Source organism: Cucurbita pepo, chromosome 13 (genome assembly GCF_057944985.1).
Source record: "Cucurbita pepo subsp. pepo isolate OVF chromosome 13, ASM5794498v1, whole genome shotgun sequence".
Classification (NCBI taxonomy): domain Eukaryota; kingdom Viridiplantae; phylum Streptophyta; class Magnoliopsida; order Cucurbitales; family Cucurbitaceae; genus Cucurbita; species Cucurbita pepo.
In genome coordinates, this window is record NC_141810.1 from 3,942,774 (window position 1) to 3,966,534 (window position 23,761).

Here is a 23,761-nt window from a genome sequence, read left to right on the forward strand (position 1 = left end):
ACACCTTCAGATCTTCAGTCTATCGCTCTCCCAACTAAGCTATCCCCGCTATTTTAACACAATAAAAATGCATAAGTAGAGCTATCTCTTCTATTTAATCACCGCTAATTAGTTGAGTTATGCTTAACTCGACAATTGATTACAATCAAAATTAATGTGTAACTTTCTATCAAAGTTTAATCGCAAAGAAATATTCACTAATTAATAGATGAAATAGTCTAATTAAGACTCCGACACAAATGCGGTGAACGTGAATCAAACACATGACCTTCAGATCTTCAGTCTAACGCCCTCCCAACTGAGCTATCCCCACCATAAGAGAACGGTAAGTGATAAAGCCAAACGAATTTTAGAGTTTTTATGTCTTGTGCAGCTTAGATTGATTGGTAAATCTATTGAGGGAGATTCGGTCAAAGTCAGAGTTGGACTAATACTTCTAGTAGTGATCAAGGAAAGCCTTCTGGACAACGGACTTTCCTATTCAAACTAAACTATCAACCAAGAGAACAGGCTAGAATTAGATTATCTCTTATGACCAAAGATCTACATGCAAGATTTGGAATCTTGTTCTAAATTGAGTCACTCCGCCATCGAACTTGATCAAGGCTTGATTGAATGGCTCAAATGCAATCTACCACAAGAATTGCGTGAAACTTAGAAATGACAAAGATGATACTCGAATTTCTAAGGGTAAAAGTCTCAATTTGATATCTCAATTTCATTCATCCGTAATCTGTCTTTTACATAATAATTTGTTGGTATTTATAGTCTCCCATAAAAGAAAATTTCAATTCTTCAAATGCCTAACCTCCTTATACAAAATTCAGATCAATCAAGGGATAAGGCTAGAATTAGATTACCTCTTAAAATCAAAGATCTAGAAGCATGATTTGGAATCTTATTCTAAATTGAGTCACTCCACAATCAAGGCTTGATTGAATGACTCAGATGCAATCTACCATAAGAATTGCATGAAACTTAGAAATGACAACGATGATGCTCGAATTTGTAAGGGTAAAAGTCTGAATTTGAGATCTCAATTTCATTCATACAAAATCTGACTTTTATATTACAATTTGTTGGTATTTATAGTCTCCCCACAAAAGAAACTTTCAATTCATCAAATGCCTACTAACCTCCTTATACAGAATTTGGATCAACCAAGAGATATATTTCTGGTCTCAAGCAGAACCTGATATGTATTGGTCAGTTGGATAGCACAAGTTATGCAACAAAGTTTGGGAAGTGTTCGTGGAATATTGTGAAGGGTGCTATAGTGGTAGCACATGGCACAGAATATAGAACCTTATACACCACTACAGGTGTAGGAAAATGGCTGCGGTTGCTGAAGTGCTTCAAATTCAAGTCTATGGCATAATAGACTTGGACATATGAGCGTCAAAGGAATGAAGATGCTGGTTGCAAATGGAGTTTTAGAAGGCCGAAAATCTATTGACATAGGTCTTTTTGAGAGATGCGTTATGTGAAACAAAAACGAGTTAGCTTCACAGAGGCTGCAACGAGTTAGCTTCACAAAGGCTGTCAGAGAATCAAAGAATGTACGATTGGAAATGGTCCATGCAGACGTTTAGGGACTATCTCTAGATTCATCACTTGGCGGACCAAAGTTCTAGGTCACCTTCATTGAGATTTCAGCAGGAAGGTATGAGTTTATTTCCTAAAACACAAGTCAAATGTGTTTGTCACCTTCTAAAAGTGGAAAGCTGAAGTTGAAAATCACACCGGCTTGAAGATCAAATGTCTGAGGTCTGATAATGGAGGAGAGTACGACAAGTCAGAGTTTATAACATTTTGTGCAGCTAAGGGAATTAGATTAATGAGGACAGTTCCTGGTAAGGCAAGAAAAAATGGTGTTGCATAAGGAATGAACAGAAAATTGAATGATTGGGCAAGAAGCATGAGGATTCATTCTGAATTGCCAAAGACATTCTGGGTCGATGCTGTAAATACAGCAGCCTATTTGATCAATAGAGGACCGTCAGTACCCTTGAAGTTCAAGTTGCCAGAAGGAACTCACGTACTCTCACTTGAGAACTTTTGGTTGTACTGCGTATGTTCACGTCAATCTAGAGAAAAGAGACAAGCTTGATGCTAAGGCTGTGAAGTGCTACTTCACAGCCTATGACTCTGACATGTCCGGGTACAGATTTTGGGATGACAAGAATAGGAAAATCATAAGACATTGTGATGTAACCTTTGATGAAAAAGTCCTGTACAAGGACAAGGAGAAGATAAACTTTAAGACTATGACGCAAATAGAAGTTAAGCTTGAGTTGCAGGAAAACTACCCAATAATGTTATAGCAAAAGCTCGAGAAACTCCTGAGACCTTTACTGATGAACCAGACGTGGAGCAAGTTACACCTGAGCAGGTGTTAAGGAGGTCATCCAAAGCTATCAGAGTACCAGATAGATATTCACCTTTATTACATTATTTATTTCTAATTGACGAAGGAGAACTAGAGTCCCTTGGTGATGACCTACTGTTGGAGGATAAAACCAAGTGGGAGAAAGAAATGGATGATAGGATGTCTAGGCTTCAGACATGAGTTGCTCTTTCATCTACTAAAGCCGAGTACGTGGAAATAGCTGAAGCTGGAAAGGAGATGATATGGATGACAGACTATCTAGAAGAATTACGCAAGAAGAAGTGCAAGAAGATTCTTCAGGTGGAAAGTTAGAGTGACATGCAGTTGGTGAGGAACCTGGTCTATCATTCAAGGACAAAACACAAAAGGCGATACCATTTCACTCGGAGGTTAGTGGAAGATGGTGATGTGCTTGGAGAAGATAGAGGGTGTAAAGAATCCAGCAAACATGTAGACAAAATGTGTTGACATGTGAAAGTTGAGGTTGCGCAAAGCCTCAATTGGTACGGTGAAGTGAAGATTGAGAATGAAATTCTTAGTTGGCTGGATCAGTCTCCAAGTGGGAGATTGTTGGGATATGGAGAATGATGCCTATTTATAGTAAATATTTCGTAAAGATCTGGTAGAGATATATATGGTGAATATTTCATAAAGATCGGGTAGAGATATATATCGTAGATATTTTATAAAGATTTAGTAAAGCTTTATTTAGTAAACTGAAACGATCTATACCCCATCACGCAATGCTTTCAAGATGTACTTTTATTCATTCTCTGTATTCTGTTTTGGTGTACATGCCTGAAGTTATCAACAATACCTTTAAACAATATTCCTCCTTGAATTTTCTCTCTTCTTTTCTTTGTGTTCATCTTGATCGAGTATATGTGTCGTTGTGTGTTCCTAACAATTACTTCAATAATAATTTTGTAATTTATAATAACACAGCTAAAAAATTATTCATAACCTTTCAACTACGTTCATGTTGTTGGGTTTTATGTCCTAAAACTCATAGTTTGTAAACAAAAACTTATTCTATTTTCAATAAAGTTATTATTGATATTTATTCCGTAAATATTGTTATTGAATAAAGTAAATTTTACGATTATTAATCTAAATCCAATAAACTAAGAATACTCTAACGATAGTATGATTACTTGAACTATATGTAGAGATATAAGAGTGGACCAAGTTCGAGTATATAGTCAAAATGATCTATAGTATAGGGATAAGGCTGAGTACCTTATCCTGGGGACACTATGGATGCGGCCCACTTTTATATATGATATAAACAATGTGATCAGTAAATTGTACATGTGGAGACATGTGAGTGGGGGCGTTCTATGCAATGAGTATTGCATTAAGATCGGACCATTTAGAAAATCATTCTCACTTTATAATGTCGTTTACTGTTGAGACTGTTTTTTTTTTCATTCAATGACCTAGGTAACTCGATCCTAATCCTGAACTAACCATGAAATCCTATTTATTCGGAAGTATCCTTATATTTGCATGGGTGAGAGTGGCTCGAGTTCACCGAATCAATAGGCCTCCCATTTTAGGGGTAAGACTGGGTGAATGGCTAGGGACGTGGGGTGCAAGATGGAATTCGCTCCTACCCACTTTTAGGGATAGTAGAGAGGTAGTTCCCTTAAGTACTAACTCCACTCCAGGTCTTGAATAAGGGGCCCTACTCTCTCATTTGCCTGAGAGGGATTCGGTTTACTGGTTGAACCACAAATCTATTGTTCATTAGAGGATCAGTGGAACATAAGGAATAAGAAGTAACTTCAGGGGTAAAATGGTAAATTGACCCAGCTCTAGTTACGAACAACTTGTGAAGGATCATGTCACGACCCAATATTTTACTACGGACCATGACTAACGACAACACACGAATGCACAAGCGATTTAAATAGGAAATAGAGAAAATCCTTTATTCAAATAATGTTTTTGAACGACAAACAAACAGAACACTTAACAGCTTGGAAATAAATTTCGAAAGAATTCAAATACAAAATAAAGACTTGACTGACGCCCCGGGACAACCCATTCCTCTATGACAATCCCCGTCTCAATCATGTTCGCCCTTGACTGACGCTCACGCTCCTGAAAAAGGAAAACATACCAAGGATGAGTATAAAAAATTATACTCGGTAAGCTTCTACTTGTAGGCTCTCTTCGCATCCTAACTTAACAGGTTCCCACGGTCTCCTAATTCGGTTCTAGGACATCTGGTTCTAATCTTAGTCCCTTGGAGCTTACCCCTTAGGTTTCATAGGTTCATCGTCTTTTCATTAGACACCTAGAGGTTCCTTACGCCAAGCTGATATGGTCGGTATCTCTCTATGAGGCGCTACCTCTACATGGCTATCTGGGACTACATGGTATCTAGCCTAGGGGTGTGTTGAATACCCCTAAGCCCATATAGTCCCCCTATGGGGGGGGGGGGGGGGGGGGGGCGCGACCCAACCCATTCCCATGCAGTTAATGGGCTGTACGACGTGGGGACACATTTCCCATGCGAAAAGGCTAAGAGCAGTAAGGACTGGTCAGGAACCCTTGGTCCTCCCACGAAGCTATAGATATCGTTCTCACCCTAGCAATCTATGAACACTCCTGAGGTACCTCGTTGTCATGGTAATCCGCTAAGTTCCTAGGGGAAGGTTAAGTCTGGCTAGAGCGACTTATCACTCCTAACAGCAATTTCCTAAGCTTATCATATAAATGGGCCCTAGAAAATAACAGAATATGCATGCAACCGTCTTCTAACATTATAATATATAATTCTTGCAAACTATGCACGCCGACTCAACAGGGCGATGGCCTCCATCAAGTACCTAGAACACGAAGTTCACGCTCAATGGGACGGACTCATCCATCAAGCACCTGGAATGAAGAATACACAATTCTAACATAAATTAAACGCATGCATACGTACGACGGAAGCTTAAAGCATACAAGCAACACTCAGATAATTCACCCAACACACTTATAACAATCAATCTGACTAATCTCATTCATGGAGAGCTAATCTAAGGCAAAGGTACTAGCATGCATGCAATCCAAGTGAATCCTACAAGTATTTCTTCCTAAATACCGGGTGGTGGCTTTCCTGGTTGACGCGTGCCTTTTCGCTAGCGTTTCTATGCCCGTGAGGTGTCCAAAAATATTGATTTTCTTAAATTAGGTCCCTATTCACATAAAACCAGTATTAGAACTAGAACTAGGACAACAATCAGGCAAACAGAGGGAAAGTGGGCCAAAACGGCCGTTCCACGCACGCTCACGCACCGGCAGTGCGCCGACCATGCACGGCAGCTTCTGCACAGTCGCAAGTCGGCCGATCCAGTTCGGCTCGGCTGGGCTAGGCTCGGCTCGGCACGGGTTTGCGGTTCAGCTTGAGCTTTGCAGGCGACACGTGTCGTCGTCTCACTAGAGCTGCGTTGCTCCAGCCGACAGTCGACGCGTGTCCAATGCCTGTCGCACTGTCCTCCGCCGCTCGCCGGCCGACTTCTTTTTTTTTTTTTTTTTTCATCTCTGTCCTCTGCAATCTGTAACATAAAGTCCCCTTTCAAATTTTCATATCTTTTGATTCGTAGTTCGGATCGATATGATTTCTTTAGCAAAGTTCTAGATCGTGTTACGGGCTACGTCCCGGTATTTTTTTGTAATTTTTTGCTTGACTACCAGGTGAGTTAAGAGTGTCGGAAGTTTGCTTTCCGTTCTCGGACGACTCTGGATCTCCGCCTTCGGATCGATATTTTGGCCAAACTTCTTCACAGATCGTGCGTAGAGTTGTTCCTAGGTGAATATCTCAACATTTTAGGACTCGATTCACATAGGAAAAGCTCAGATATGAAAAATGTCGTTTAAAATCTTACCTCACAAAACATTCTTGGATCTTGATGGAGCGTCGGCCTCGCTAGCCTCTCAGTCCTTGTACAAATCTCATCTGAAGGTGGATTCTGACGGTGGTCCGATGAACTTCGCGGTGACTCTTTTCTGTTTCCTCTCAATTTTCTCTCTAACTTTCTTTTTCTTTTGCACGAGATTTGATGGGTTTTCCTTGAACCCCTATTATGGCTGGAGGGGCAAAATGACATTTTTGCCCCTCGATTGACTTAGCCATTTTTTGTTTTTTCTTTTTGGCATTATAGATCGACTTACTAATTAAGGTTATATCAAATGGACAAAAATATATCTATAGTGAAGAGAGTGCAACTACTAGGCTATAGTGGAGTGTCCTAGTAGTTAACGAACGTTGGTTAACAAGGTTAATGAGTTTAGCTGGTTAATCTCGAATCGTTGGAGCCCGTGATCTATAGGTCCATTAGGTTCTCCTGCTAGCTCATATCAAACTAAACCATAGAACAGTGTGACGAGTGAGTTCGAAGTGTTCAAATTCAAATTAGGGAATATGCGCTAAATATATACGATATATTTAACCGCACTTTTGTTTTATTTACGAATTGAACAAAAAGAGAGAATCAGAGATATTTAAATAAGATTTAAATATTTTAATCAACATGTGTCGGAATTGATTGGGATTGACATTTCAATTAATGTTAAATATTAATTAAATTGTTTAATTAATCATTTAATATTACTCTAATTTGAAACTAATTATTTAAATTAATTGTTGAATTAAAAATGGAGAAAGTCAAAATGTTGACTTCACTTAATGGAAAAATCCATGTTTGAGTTAGTGGAATTTTTAGCGTTAAAATTTGGTTTAACCAAACTTGCATGCTTGCCAAATAAACCCCACAAATTTGAACGGAATTTTGAGGGTCAAAATTTGGTTAACTCAAACTTGCATGCTTGCCACATAATCCCACACATTTGAGTGGAATTTTGAGTGTCAAAATTTGGTAATCTAAAATTTGCATGAACATGCAAATATGACTATAAATAAAGTGATCAAGGTACATGTAAAGTTTTCTTGGAAAAACCTTGAGAAAAACCCTCACAAACTCTTTCTTCACCTATACTAAATCCCTTCCAAGTTTAGTCACTCACCGGATTCACAATCCCATTCTAAGGCGGGAGAATTGTAGGGAAGACACTAGTGATGGTTCGAAACCGGTTCATGAGGAAAAAGAAATTTGAACTACAAAAGGTTAGTACTCAAACTCCTTTAGTTTTAATGCTTATGAACATGCTAGCTAATTTACTATAATTGTTGGGTTTTATGTTCTAAAACTCATAATTTGTAAACAAAAACATATTCTATTCTCAATAAAGTTATTATTGATTTTTATTCAGTAAACATTGTTATTGAATAAAGTGAATTTTACGATTATTAATCTAAATCCAATAAACTAAGAACACTCTAGCTATAGTATGATTACTTGAACTATATGTAGAGACATAAGAGTGGATTAAGTTCAAGTATATAATCAAAATGATCCATAGTACAGGGATACGGCTGAGTGCAGTCCTAGGGACACTATGGATGCGGCCCACTTTTTTATATGATATAAACAATGTGATCACTAAATTGTACATGCGGAGACATGTGAGTGGAGGCGTCCTATGCAATGAGTATTGCATAAGATCGAACCATGAATCACTCTCACTTTATAATGTAGTTTACTGTTGAGACTGATTTTTTTTCATTCGATGACCTAGGTAACTCGATCTTAATCCTAAGCTAATCATGAACTCCTGTTTATTCAAAATTATCCTTAGATTTACACGGGTGAGAGTGACTCGAGTTCGCCGACTTAATAGGCCTCCCATTTCAGGGGTAAGACTGGGTGAATGGCTGGAGACATGGGGTGCAAGATGGAATTCACTCCTACCTACTTTTAGGGATAGTAGAGAGGTAGTTCCCTTAAGCACTGACTCCAGGTCTTGAATAAGGGGCCCCACCCTCTCATTGGCCTGAGAGGGATTCGGTTTACTGGTTGGATCACAAACCAATTTTTCATTAGAGGATCAGTGGGACATAAGGAACAAGAAGTAACTTCAGGGGTAAAAAAAAAAATTGACCTAGCTCTAGTTACGAACAACCTGTGAAGGATCGACTTACTAATCAAGGTTATATCAAATGGACAAAAATATATCTATAGTGAGGGAGTGCCACTACTAGGCTATAGTGGAGTGTCCTAGTAGTTAACGAATGTTGGTTAACAAGGTTAATGAGTTTAACCAGTTAATCTCAGATCGTTGGAGCCCATGATCTATAGGTTCATTAGGTCCCCCTGCTAGCTCATATCGGACTAAACCATAGAATAGTGTGACGAGTGAGTTCGAAGTGTTCGGAATCGAATTAGGGAATATGCACTAAATATATACGATATATTTAACTGCATTTTTCTTTTATTTACGAATTAAACAAAAAGAGAGAATCAGAGATAGTTAAATAAGATTGAAATATTTTAATCAATATGTGTCGGAATTGATTGGGATTGACATTTGAATTAATCAAATTGTTTAATTAATAATTCAATATTACTTTAATTTGAAATTAATTATTTAAATTATTGTTGAATTAAAATGGAGAAAGTCAAAATTGAGTCCACCACTTAAATGGATAAATTCATGTTTGAGTTAATGGAATTTTGAGTGTCAAAATTAGGTTTAACGAAAGTTGCATGTTTGCCAAATAAACCCCCCACAAATTTAAACGGAATTTTGAGTGTGAAAATTAGGTTTAACCAAACACTCATGTTTGCCAAATAAACCCCACAAATTGGGGTGAAATTTTGAGTGTCAAAATTTGGTAATCTCAAATTTGCATGCACATGCAAATGTGACTCTATAAATAGAGTGATTAAGGTACATGTAAACTTCTTCTTAGAAAAAAAAATCTTTTGAGAAAGTCCCTCACAAATTCTCTCTTTACATATACTAAATCCCTTCCAAGTTTAGTCACTCACCGGATTCCACAATCCCATTCTAAGGTCGAAGAATAATAGGGAAGACACTAGTGGTGGTTCGAAACTGGTTCGTGAGGAAAAAGGAATTTGAACTACAAAAGGTTAGTACTCAAACTCCTTGAGTTTTAATACTTATGAACATGCTAGTTAATTTACTATAATTGATGTATTTAGAGTGCCTAAGATCCAAATTGCTTCTGCATGTGTTATAACAACACCATCAATTGGTATCAGAGCAAGTTTTAGGCCTTTATTTACATTATTTTGAGCAAGGTGGGTACCATTTCATGAATGAAAAATTGTGGATGCTAAAGTGGTTGAGCAAGGTGGGTACCATTTCATGAATGAAAAATTGTGGATGCTAAAGTGGATGTTTATGGTTTTGGCATTTTTTTTACGCTTCCATTTGATACAATTATTATATTTGGCCTAATGTGTATGAGCTTTCATGAAGAAAGGTCTGTAATTTTTATAGAAATGATGGCAAGCTGAACCAAAGAAGAAGAAAGAAAAACACCCCCGGCAGGCTCGAGGGAGTGGATCACGTTAATTTCAAATTATTAATGTAATAATTTAGTTAATTGCTTGCTTTAAAATGTCAAAACTCATCCACTTTAGTGTGCTTAATTAATTATGCATTGTGAAGGTATGTTTTAATTAAATAGAAAATATATATGCATAAAGTATGCCATATAAATTTAAAATCCCACCATAGGCTAAGCATGTTTCATGCATTACAAGTATGTTGTAAGTGTTATAATGTATAATATGCATGTTTAGGGTTCCATGAGTGATAGATATAAATTGTTATATTATTGCATGGAATAGATGATTATATAATTGTTATATGAAGCATGTTAGATGCATATTATAGGTTATTTTCAACGTCATAAAATGAGATAGATGTTAAAATCTATAATACAGATAAGTGCATGCTCACTTAGTGTTAAGAACAAAGCACGATCAATTTTAAATAGTTAAAATAGGTCGATATCTTGTAAAATTGCAGTTACAAGAAAGCTCACTCGGCAGGATCTTGTCTAAGGCTGTTTGTACATAAGTTGATGGTTTACGGAACACCTGCTACCTGGAAATCGGGCCAGTATTTGAGCTTAGTTAGCCCAGTTTTATGAGCATGCTTGAGTGATGTAAGTTTTTGGAAAAATCACCTAGACTTAGGTTATATTTATTAGTCAGGATATACCTAAGTAATGAGTATACCCAACCATCTAAAATACTTAGTGGGAGGAAAAAGGTATATGAGATACATCGTTTTCTTTTTCACGCTCTCTTGAAAATTCACACCGTGAGATTCATGCTTGGCCTCGTGACGCCCTGGGAGCGGCCTCCATTAAGAAGATATTTGCATGAGTCAATAAAAAGGTGAATAGAGAGTATTTATAGTAAGTAGAAGGAAGTATATCAACACATCCTATGGTCTCCACCACTAGGTTACACCGTGAGATTCCCATGTTCTGCCTGCATGTTACCCTAGAGCAACTACCCATTCGGAGGGTTGTAACATGGGAGATGGAACAACGCAAACTCCAAAATAGATAGGATTTCTTAGGTCCATTCCCAACTTTGGCTTTTTTATCGATAGCATTGTTGGTGCCAACCTCTGAGGTCTGAAAATGGCAGGTCACACTTACGAAGAATTATTAAGAGTTAGTATATTCTTGACCAAAGTAGCGATAATTAAAACACTATAGGAATAAAGAGTTATTCTAGGATTAGTGTTCCAGTCAAGAATGTCTTGGTTTAGTAAAGGAGTGATTGATTGCCCCTCGGTAGTAGTTACTCTGACTCACTAAAGTATCGTTGCAAATTAATATCTTTTGGGTACATTATTACATTTGCTAAACTTGATTGGATTAAATAGGATTAAGTCAAATCACTAATAGAATTTTCTTTATATCACAGCATGACAAACTCAATAGTACAATTACTCGCTTCTGAGAAATTAGACGGAGAAAATTACAACTTGGAAATCAAACCTAAACACAATACTTGTAATTGATGATTTAAGGTTTGTTTTAACTGAGGAACGTCCTCCAAACCCCAGCTCAAATGCAAACCGAACAGTTCGGGATGCATATGACAGATGGACAAAGGAAAATGACAAAACCCAAGTGTACATTTTAGCGAGCATATCTGATGTTTTGGCTAAGAAACACGATGTTATGGGTACTGCTAAAGAGATTATGGAATCCCTAAAAGGGATGTTTGGACAACCGTCTTTCTCCCTTAGACATGACGCCATAAAATACATTTATACTGTCGTATGAAAGAAGGTGCCTCAGTTAGAGAACATGCCCTAGACATGATGGTCCATTTCAATGTGGCAGAAGTAAAAGGAGTTGTCATTAATGAGAAGAGTCAAGTCAATTTTACCATGGAGTCTCTTCCGAAGAGCTTCTTCTAGTTTCGCACAAATGCAATGATGACAAGATAGAATATAACTTGATTGCTCTTCTCAATGAGCTACAGACTTATCAGTCCCTCTTAAAAAGCAAGGGACAAACAGGAGAAGCAAACGTTGTTGTCTCTAAGAAATTACTACGAGGATCGTCCTCCAAAAATAAGTCTGGTCCTTCAACTTCTAAAAATGTTTTGATAAAAGAAGAAGGGTAAGGGCAAAAATAAGATTCCTACTGACCGCAAACACAAGGTTCAAAAGGCAAATAAAGGAAAATGTTTCAATTGCAACGAAAACATGCACTGGAAGAGAAACTGCCCAAAATACCTTGCAGAGAAGAAAGCCGAAGAGACACAACAATGTAAATATGATTTACTAGTTGTAGAAATATGTTTAGTAGAGTATGATAACTCAACTTTGATACTAAATTCATGAGCCACTAATCATATTTGTCCTTTTTACCAGGAAACTAGCTCCTGGAGAATGCTTGCGGACGGCGAGATAACACTCAGGATTGGAACAGGAGAGAACAACTAAGCATGTAAAGTGGCCAGCTAAGCAAACATGTAAATCATTAGTAACAACTCTTTAATAAATTAAAATATCACCGCAAACATACTTAAACTACATAAAACTCTTCCGCCTCGCCTATAAGGCTTATCTCTCCATGCAAACCGACTTCAACATAGAAATCAACATCCTAATCATGATAGAATAAGAAAAGAGAGGAAATGATTAAGAGTTATCAAGCTTTGTTGGTGTCCTTCAATGGAAGTCCCCCTCCTTTGAGCTCTTTCATCCACCTCTTTGCCTTAGTCTATCCTTCTCGGTTTTCTTTTCCTTCTCCTATCAACAGCTGCTGAATTAGGATTCTTCTTCCTTCTTGGTTTTCTTTTGCCTTCGGTAGACATTAAAGGATGTTAGATATATTTCTGGTCTCAAGAAGAACCTGATATGTATTGGTCAGTTGGATAGCATAGGTTATGCAACAAAGTTTGGGAAGAGTTCGTGGAAGATTGTGAAGGGTGCTATGGTGGTAGCACATGGCACAAAATCTAGAACCTTATACACCACTACAGGGTGTATGAAAATGGTTGTGGTTGCTGGAGTACTTCAAGTTCAAGTCTATGGCATAATAAACTTGGACATATGAGCGTCAAAGGAATGAAGATGCTGGTTGTAAATGGAGTTTTAGAAGGCCTAAAGTCTATTGACATAGGTCTTTTTGAGAGATGCGTTATGTGAAACAGAAACGAGTTAGCTTCTCAAAAGGCTGCCAGAGAATCAAAGAAAGTACGATTGGAAATGGTCCATGCAGACGTTTGGGAACCATCTCCAGTTTCATCACTTGGCGGATCAAAGTTCTAGGTCACCTTCATCAAGATTTCAGCAGGAAGGTATGGGTTTATTTCCTGAAACACAAAGTCAAATGTGTTTGTCACCTTCTAGAAGTGGAAAGGCTGAAGTTGAAAATCACACCGGCTTGAAGATCAAATGATTGAGGTCTGACAGTGGAGGAGAGTACGACAAGTCAGAGTTTATAACATTTTGTGCAGCGGAGGGAATTAGATTAATGAGGACAGTTCCTAGTAAGCCAAGAAAAAATGGTGTTGCAGAAAGAATGAACAGAAGATTGAATGAGCGGGCAAGAAGCATGAGGATTCATTCTGGATTGCCAAAGACATTTTGGGCCGATGTTGTAAATAATGCAGCCTACTTGATGAATAGAGGACCGTCAGTACCCTTGAAGTTCAAGTTGCCGGAAGGAACTCACGTACTCTCACTTGAGAACTTTTGGTTGTATTGCGTATGTTCACGTCAATCCATAGAAAAGAGACAAGCTTGATGCTAAGGCTGTGAAGTGCTACTTCATAGGCTATGACTCTGACATGTTCGGGTACAAATTTTGGGACGACAAGAATAGGAAAATCCTAAGACATTGTGACGTAACCTTTGATGAAAAAGTCCTGTACGAGGACAAAGAGAAGATAAACTTTGAGACCATGAAGCAAGTGGGAGTTGAGCTTGAGTCGCAGGAAAACTCACCCAATGATGTTAGAGCAGAAGCTCGTGAAACTCCTAAAACCGTTACTGAAGAACCAGACGTAGAGCAAGTTACACCTGAGCAGGTGTTGAGGAGATCACCCAAAGCTATCAGAGCACCAGATAGATATTCACCTTCATTACATTATTTCTCGTGGCTGACGAAGGAGAACCAGAGTCCCTTGATGACGACCTACAGTTGGAGGATACAACCAAGTGGGAGAAAGCCATGGATGATAGGATGTCTAGGCCTCAGAAATGCGTTGCTCTTTCATCTACTGAAGCTTAGTACGCGGAAATAGCTGAAGCTGGAAATGAGATGATATGGATGACAGACTATCTAGAAGAATTACGCAAGAAGCAGTGCAAGAAGATTCTTCAGGTAGATAGTTAGAGTGACAAGCAGTTGGTGAGGAACCCGGTCTATCATTCAAAGACAAAACACAGAACGCGATACCATTTCACTCGGAGGTCAGTGGAAGATGGTGATGTGTTTGGAGAAGATAGAGGGTGTAAAGAATCCAGCAAACATGTTGACAAAATGTGTTGACGTTGGAAGGTTGAGGTTGTGCAAAGCCTCAATTGGTATGGTGTAGTGAAGATTGAGAATGAAATTCTTAGTTGGCTGGATCGGTCTACAAGTGGGAGATTGTTTAGATATGGAGCCTGATGCCCATTTACAGTAAATATTTACTAAAGATCTGGTAGAGATATTTATGGTAGATATTTCGTAAAGATCCGGTAGAGATATATATGCTAGATATTTCGTAAAGATTTAGTAAAGCTTTATTTAGTAAACTGAAACGATATATACCCCATCAAGCAATGCTTTCAAGATGTACTTTTATTCATTCTCTGTATTCTGTTTTGGTGTACATACCTGAAAAGTCATCAATAAAACCTTTAGCCAACATTCCTCCTTGAATTTTCTCTCTCCTGTTCTTTGTGTTCGTCTTGATCGAGGATATGTGTTGTGCGATTCTAACAATTACTTCAATAATAATTTTGTAATTTCTAATAACAGGGCCAAAAAATTATTTATAACCCTTCAACTACGTTCATGTATCCTCGCAATGGAACTAGAGTATTAAAGATAATTCCCTTCTCCCCTCTTCTTTCGAACAAGAGAAAAATAAGAGAACAACTATGCATGTAAAGTGGCCAACTAAGCAAACATGTAAATCATTAGTAACAACTCTTTAATAAAATAAAATTACACCGTCAACATACTTAAACTACATAAAACTCTTCCGGCTCCCCTGTAAGGCTTAGCTCTCCATACAAAATGATTTCAACGTAGGAATCAACATCTTAATCGTGAGAGAATAAGAAAAGAGAGAAACTGATTAAGAGTTATCAAGCTTTGTTTCTGTCCTTCGATGGAAGTCCCTCTACTTTGAGCTCTCTCTCTCATCCACCTCTTTGCCTTAATCTAGCCTTCTTGGTTTCCTTTTCCTTCTCGTATCAACCGCTGCTGAATTAGGGTTCTTCTTCCTTTTTGGTTTTCTATTCCGTTCGGTGGCCCTCTTCTCTTTAGGTAATCTTCCTGATAAGACAACCCTAATCCTCAGCCCGATGATCCAAGCTTTTGTTGAAGCAAGAACCCTTGAATCAAAGAAATCAACGCCAACTTATACAAAATTCGGATCAATCAAGAGATAAGGCAAGAACTAGATTACCTCTTAAGATAAAAGATCTAGAAGCAAGATTTGGAATCTTGTTTTAAATTTAGTCACTCCACAATAGAACTTGATGAATGCTTGATTGAATGGCTCGGATGCAAATCTACCACAAGAATTGCATGAAACTTAGAAATGACAAAGATGATGCTCGAATTTCTAAGGGTAAAAGTCTCAATTTGAGATCTCAATTTCATTCATCCGAAATCTGCCTTTTACATAATAATTTGTTGGTATTTAAGTCTTCCCACAAAAGAAACTTTCAATTCTTCAAATGCCACTAACATTTATCCCGATCCCTTAAATCTCCACAAAAGAAGAAGTCAATTTGACCCATAACTTCCACCCTTTTGCGCATTACAAAAATTATAAAATTAAAAATAATAAATCGCAATTTATAGCAACTTCATCCGCTACTTCAACCATGCAAATATTCACTTCTGAAGCTCCACATGGTCTTCCTCAACCGAATCAGCTTGTAACATATGAAATGATGGTTGAACCGAGCCTATTCAATTTTGTAGATGAAGAATGAATACTTGTTGACTCTTGTTAGCCTTGGATTCTGTAATAGGTCTAGTTGGAACATTTCGAACACCGTGATTCTTATCAAGAACCATAATATCCCTAGACCATATATGGTATCATGTGTGGTGATGATTCAGTGCTGCCATAAGGCCTTTGTTTCATAGACTAGTCTTTGGGTGGTCGAGAGATCATATAGATACATTATGAGATGAGAGAAACGAGTGCGACATGATGTTATAGTCCTACTTTAGAATTGTCATCTATTCTTTGGTATGTATGCACCCAGATAGGATCAAAACCATACCGTCTACAGGGCATCAGTGTCGCTCAAACATGGGTCGTGCCTCACCATGACATGCATGGATCACTATATTGTGGTGCCTCATCATGTGCATATATTGATGGTGTTAATATAACATGCGGAAGCAATTTGGATCTTAAGCACTTTAAGAACATTAATTATATTTTATAACTAGCATGTTCATAAGTATTAAAACTTAATTAGTTTAGATACTAACCTTTTGTAGTTCAAACTCCTTTTTCCTCACGAACCGGTTTTGAACCACCACTAGTGTCTTCTCCACTATCCTCCGGCCTTAGAACGGGATTGTGGAATCCGGTGAGTGACTAAACTTGGAACGGATTTTGTATATGTGAAGAGATGTTTGTGAGAGGTTTTTCTCAAGGTTTTCCACCAAGAAGAAGAAGACCTTCCATGTACAATGATCACTCTATTTAAAGAGTGATGTTTGCATGCTCATGCAAATTTGAGATCACCAAATTTTGACACTTAAAATTCCACTCAAATGTTTGGGATTATATGGCAAGCATGCATGTTTGAGTTAACCAAATTTTGACACTCAAAATTCCACTCAAACTTGTGGGGTTTATTTGGCAAACATGCAAGTTTGGTTAAACCAAATTTTGACACCTCAAAATTCCACTAACATGGATTTTTCCATTAAATGAAGTCAACATTTTGACTTTCTTCATTTTAATTCAACAATGAATTTCAAATTAAAGTAACATTAAATGATTAATTAAACTATTTAATTAATATTTAATATTAATTCAAATGCCAATCCCAATCAATTCCGACACATAATTGATTAAGATATTTAAATCTTATTTAAATATCTCCGATTCTCTCCTTTTGTTTAATTCGTAAATAAAACAAAAATGCGGTTAAATATATCGTATATATGTAGCGCATATTCCCTAATTTGAATTCGAACACTTCGAACTCACTTGTCACACTGTTCTATGGTTTAGTCCGATATGAGCTAGCAGAGGGACCTAATGGACCTAATGGACCTATAGATCATGGGCTCCAACGATCCAAGATTAACCGGCTAAACTCATTAACCTTGTTAACCAACATTCGTTAACTACTAGGACACTCCACTATAGCCTAGTAGTTGCACTCCCCTCACTATAGATATATTTCTGTCCATTTGATATAACCATGATTAGTATGTCGATCCTTCACAGGTTATTCGTAACTAGAGCTGGTTCAATTTACCGTTTTACCCCTAAAGTTACTTCTTGTTCCTTATGTCTCACTGATCCTCTAATGAACAATTGGTTTGTGGTCCAACCAGTAAACCGAATCCCTCTCAGGCCAATGAGAGGGTGGGGCCCCTTGTTCAAGACTTGGAGTCAGTGCTTAAGGGAACTACCTTTCTTCTATCCCTAAAAGTGGGTAGGAGTGAATTCCATCTTGCACCCCACGTCCCCAGCCATTCACCCAGTCTTACCCCTGAAATGGGAGGCCTATTGAGTCGGCGAACTAGAACCACTCTCACCCATGCAAATCTAAGGATAATTCCGAATAAACAGGAGTTCATGGTTAGCTCAGGATTAAAATCGAGTTACCTAGGTTATCGAATGAAAAGAAAATCAGTCTCAACAGTAAACGACATTATAAAGTGAGAGTGGTTTTCTTCATGGTCCGATCTTATGCAATACTCATTGCATAGGACACCCCCACTCACATGTCTCCACATGTACAATTTAGTGATCACATTGTTTATATCATATACAAAAGTGGGCCACATCCATAGTGTCCCGAAAATAAGGTACTCAGCCTTATCCTTATACTATAGATCATTTTGACTATATACTTGAACTTGATCCACTCTTATGTCTCTACATATAGTTCAAGTAATCACGCAACACACACTTACACACATATAATAAATACATATATACATGCATAAATACATACATACCTATACATATACATAAACAGACAGACAGACACACACACATATATATATATATATATATATATATATATATATATATATATATATATATATATGTGTGTGTGTATTATATTATGTATTTGTATATAGCACATATTTATACATTTTTATAATTTTCATCATTTTTATTTCTAAATGTGCAAAATTTACCATATATTCATTCTATATTCTTTTATTAAACAAGATTTGCCGAAAAATTTTAAAGATCCACTCAACCATAATTATTTATCGATAAAAAAATAGTTAATTTCTATATTAGCTAATAGACTTCCCATTAAATAGTCTAGTAATTTTATAAGTAGTTTATTACAATTTTATTTTGATTTTTTATTTTTCATGTTTTAAACTTTAGCAATGGATCGATACATTATTCATTTTTTATTGAGAAAAATTCTTAATAAAGAAGAAATATAAAAGAAGAAATGGAGTTATACTTACCATGTTTGAAGAGATTTGAGCATATATTCAACTCAACTCATGTGCGGCAATTAGTGAAAAAATATATGATCGGATTAAAAGTCAATCAAATCAATATAGAAATATCATTTAAAACTAAACAAACAATTACTTTGGATTCAACATGTTTTAGACCTAATTTAATTTTTTAGATGGTAAACTTTTTCAATCCAATAAATCCTTATCAAATAATGAATTCGCCTAATCTAATATTAAAATATTCACCTTACGGTTGATTCGAGTTGTTCGAGTAATTTAATAAAAATTAATTGATAATTTGTTTTTAAATACCCATTTAGATGACGTGGTTCTTGGAGTAACTATTTTAACACTCTAATACACATAAAATAATTTTTAAAAAACAAACAACAAAAACAACATGCAAAATTTAAAAAGTTCTCACTACAGGTTATATTTTTCTAAACAGTCTGGTTGTGCTAATATTCTATGTAAATCCAACCATTTCATTTACAACCCAAAATTTAACCCTTGAAATAATAACAATAATAGTAATAAATCCCTTTCCTATTTTTGATTCCTAAATTATCCTATAAAATCCTTTGTCCCCCAATCTAAAAATCATAAACTCAGCAAACAAAATTCATCATGGATCTTCCTCCAAAACCCACAAAACTCAATGTAATGTTTCTTCTTCTTTCTCTTTGAATTTCATTTTCTTTTTCTTTGTTTTCTTTCCATTGATCTTGTGGGCCTCGCTTGTTCTTCTACTTTCATTGGTTTTTGTCTGGAATCACTTCAAATGATTGTGGGTTTTTGTTCAAAACCCCGAATGGTTTATTGAAGAACTTTTTTTCCCGTGGATCCTTACTATTCTCGATCAAATTCGAAAATGTAACCAACAAAAAGAGATTGAATCATCTTTGATTTTTTTCGGTAGGTTACAGCAGCGAGAATCTCGGTCGTGATCGTACTGGCATTGGTGAGCTTAGCCACCGTGGACGCTATGAATCCGCGTCTAAGTTCGAACTCCCTGGAATTTCAGGCGATCAATTGTCGGAAACACTTAGCGTTGTTAACGGAGTTTGGCGGCGTCGGCGACGGAGTAACTTCAAATACTCACGCGTTCCGAAAAGCGATTGAACATCTCAGCACAATGCCGGCAGATGGCGGAGCTCAATTGGTCGTGCCGCCGGGAAAATGGCTGACCGGAAGTTTTAATCTGACTAGCCATTTCACACTTTTTATCGATAAAGAAGCTAAAATTCTTGCATCCCAGGTTCGACCTATCGAGTATTTTATTTTTATAAACCTAACACCTTTGGGAGTGGTGAATTGAATTTTAATCTTTAATCCAAAATAAATGAGTTAGATTTGTTCCTCATAATTTAATTTTGGTGCAGAATGAATCAGAATGGCCACTCGTGAAAGTTCTCCCATCATGGGAGGGGAAGAGATGCTCCTGGTGGACGGTACAGCAGCCTCATCTTTGGAACTAATCTCACCGATGTGGTTATCACGGGTGATTATTTTTTCTTACCTTTTAACATTCTAATTTTTTTTAAATGGATTGCAAAATTATAACACGCTTCCGTGCTATCAGAATTAAATAAAAAAGAACTAAGGTAACTGAAAACATAAAAAGAACTTTTATAGAAAATAAAGTTGGGTCGGTGACATGGTGTAGGTAACAACGGTACAATCGACGGGCAGGGATCTTCTTGGTGGGAAAAGTTTAAGAAAGGGGAGCTCAAGGTAACACGGCCATATGTGATCGAGATCATGTACTCTGATCAAATCCAGATCTCGAATCTCACTTTGATCAACTCACCTTCTTGGTTCGTCCATCCGATTTATAGCAGGTTTGGCTATTTCGCTTCCGTCCCATTATCCTTGTATTTTAGGATTATGCTTTGAAAAAAGTATGTCATTCAAATTACTCCCGACCAAAAAGAATTTTTAATTATATATCATAATATGGGTGAAAATGCAGAAACGTGATTATCCAAGGGCTCACCATCTTGGCTCCAGTCACCGTACCCAACACCGACGGAAGCAATCCAGGTTCCCTTCTTCTTCTCCTTTAAAACCTTAGGGTTCTTTTCTTCCTCAATCCCTCTCGCTAATTCTCCGTTCAATTTATCAGATTCTTGTTCCAACACTCGAATCGAAGACTGCTACATTGTCTCCGGTGACGATTGCATCGCCATCAAGAGCGGATGGGACCAATACGGTATCAAGTTCGGAATGCCGACCGAGGACCTCGTCATTCGCCGCCTCACTTGCATCTCACTAGATTCTGCAAGTATTGCCCTTGGCAGCGAAATGTCCGGCAGAATCCGCAACGTCAGGATCGAAAATGTTACGTCAAGGACATTTTCGTTCGAAGAATGTTTCTATCCACGATGAAATACGTCTTTTGGATAACTGGAGACTACAAATCGCATGCGGATGACAAGTTCGATCCATCGGCATTGCCATTGATTAAGAACATTAATTACAGAGACGTGGTGCCCGAGAATGTTAATATGTCGGCAAATTTGGCCGGGATTTCAGGAGATCCATTCACGGATATTTGTGTTTCAAATGTGAAGATTGGATTGTCGGCGACGCCTAAAAAGTTGCAGTGGAACTGTACGAACATTGAGGGATTTAGTAGCGATGTGGATCCGCCGCCATGTGCTCCGCTGGCTAAGGCAGCGAAAAGCGGTGGATGTGACTTTCCCGAGGATCAGCTGCCGATTGAGAATGTTCAGTTGAAGTCATGCTCGGTTGAAATTCCTACCTTCTCGTAAAGACTTTGTTTTTTTTTTTTTTAAATTCTGTGGAATAAATGATAATGAAAAATTTAATGAACATATAGATAAAATGAGAAGTTTTTAAATTTGAAACTAACCTATTTCAACTAGATTTGTAATATATCACTAAACAATAACTAATTGTAACTCAAAACCATCAAAATAATAATCTAAAATTGAAAAAAAGAGAATAAAAACAATTCTTATATATCCAAATATGTATGGATCCACCATGAAGTTTTTATATGGTATGTACCATAGTGAACATGGATCGAACACGTGACCTTCAAATCTTCAGTCTGACGCTCTCCCAACTGAGCTATCCCTGCTATTTGCTAATGTAAAAATGCATAAGTAGAATTATCCCCGCTACAAAGTTTAAATCATTACGAAATATTTCACAAATGAAACATTCCCGAGATTGCACAGTCAAGTTAGGACTCTCGACACCATTGCGGTGAACATGGATCAAACACATAACACCTTCAAATCTTCAGTCTAACGCTCTCCCAACTAAGCTATCCCCGCTATTTTAACATAATAAAAATGCATAAGTAGAGCTATCTCTTCTATTTAATCACCGCTAATTAGTTGAGTTATACTTAACTTGACAATTGATTACAATCAAAATTAATATGTGTAACTTTCTATCAAAGTTTAAATCGCAAATAAATATTCACTCATTAATAGATGAAATAGTCTAATTAAGACTCCGGTTCAAATGCGGTGAACGTGAATCAAACACGTGACCTTTAGATCTTTAGTCTAACGCTCTCCCAACTGAGCTATCCCCACCATAAGAGAACGGTAAGTGATAAAGCCCAACGAAGTTTAGAGTTGTTATGTCTTGTGCGGCTTAGATTGATTGTTATTATATGGATTGTTATATGGATGTTGTTGTTTGTTGTCATGCCTATTGATTACGAAAATAATTACTTTGGTATCGCATTTGTGCATGTTATGATTTTTGAATGAAATAAATGTGATAAAGGTTACACCCTTTGTGTATCGGGTAACCAGCCACCATTGGTGACATGGGTGATTGATGAAATTTATAAACGTGGTAAGGGTTACACGTTGTGTGCATTGGATGCTGAAAGCTATTCTAGGTGAGTAGATTACATGCTATGTGTTATGAGTAATCAACCACCAAGGTTCTTTCATTTTGTTTGATGAAACTATACGATGGTTTGCTTGTCGAACCACACTAGGGGAGTTAACGAGTTTTTTCGTACTTACCCTATTTTCAAATGATTTTCAAGTAAGGTTGTAGCATGGTAGTGACTGATGACTCGTGAATGTATAGAGAAAAATGGTGTAAAATTCACAAGAATACATGAAAATATACAATATCACAAATAGTAAATAATAAGTATATTGTCGTTTCGATAGAGAGCCTATTTTTTTTGTTCCTTTCCTTGCTGGAAATGAAGTGAGTTTTTGGTCTTATTCAAATGGATGGGGTGAACTTAAACTAATTAAAAAAATTTGATTGAGAGTATCAATTGTTCTCGAACAACGAAGAACAGCTAGAAAAATTAAGGAAGCTTTGGCTAGAACTAATAAAATAGACAGATTGTTGAATTTTGTGGTGGCTTTTAGCTCATTTTAACTTATTTGCAAACCCATGACGCACTTTCAACGGTCATGTAGGGTGATTACTTCCATAATAGTTTTGTAATCTCTAATAACAGGGCGAAAAAATTTATTCATAACCCTTCGACTATGTTTAAATATCCTCGCAATGGAACTATAGTATTAAAGATAATTTTCTTGCTCCCCTCTTCTTTCGATCAAGAGAACAATAAGAGAACAACTAAGCATGTAAAGTGGCCAACTAAGCAAACATGTAAATCATTAGTGACAACTTTTTAATAAACTAAAATCACTCCGCAAACATACTTAAACTGCATAAAACTCTTCCCCCTCCCCTATAAGGCTTATCTCTCCATACAAACCGATTTCAACATAGAAATCAACATCCTAATCATGATAGAATCAGAAAATAGAGAAAATGATTAAGAGTTATCAAGCTTTGTTGGTGTTTTAATTTTCAATTGTTTTGTTTTAAAGACTTTTTATTAAACATTAAGTCTATGACAATGTTTTATGAATATATTTCAAATGATTATTTCCGCACAAAATGGTTACATTACATATACCGTAACGATTTTAGGTTTATAAAAATCTACCGTTGTGACATTTTGGATGTTGGGCTAGCTTACAAGTGTGCAAACAAGAAAGTTTAGTACTTGAAAGCGTGTAAAACGGTGAAATTCCAGCAAGTTTACAAAGAGTTTGAATGGAAGATGTGATGAGGATCAAGCCTGATTTGTTTTC

At 36.9% G+C, this 23,761-nt stretch overlaps 1 non-coding gene and 1 pseudogene across 1 annotated transcript; one reads left to right on the forward strand and one right to left on the reverse strand.

Moving 5' to 3' along the window:
* The first annotated feature begins 13,695 nt into the window (after positions 1–13,695).
* LOC111784956 (putative polygalacturonase) lies at positions 13,696–21,518 on the forward strand (annotated as a pseudogene).
* A 625-nt stretch (positions 21,519–22,143) lies between these two features.
* On the reverse strand, positions 22,144–22,216 carry TRNAF-AAA (transfer RNA phenylalanine (anticodon AAA)). The gene has a single exon. It is a non-coding gene; the product is annotated as a tRNA-Phe (tRNA).
* Between the last annotated feature and the right edge of the window lie 1,545 nt (positions 22,217–23,761).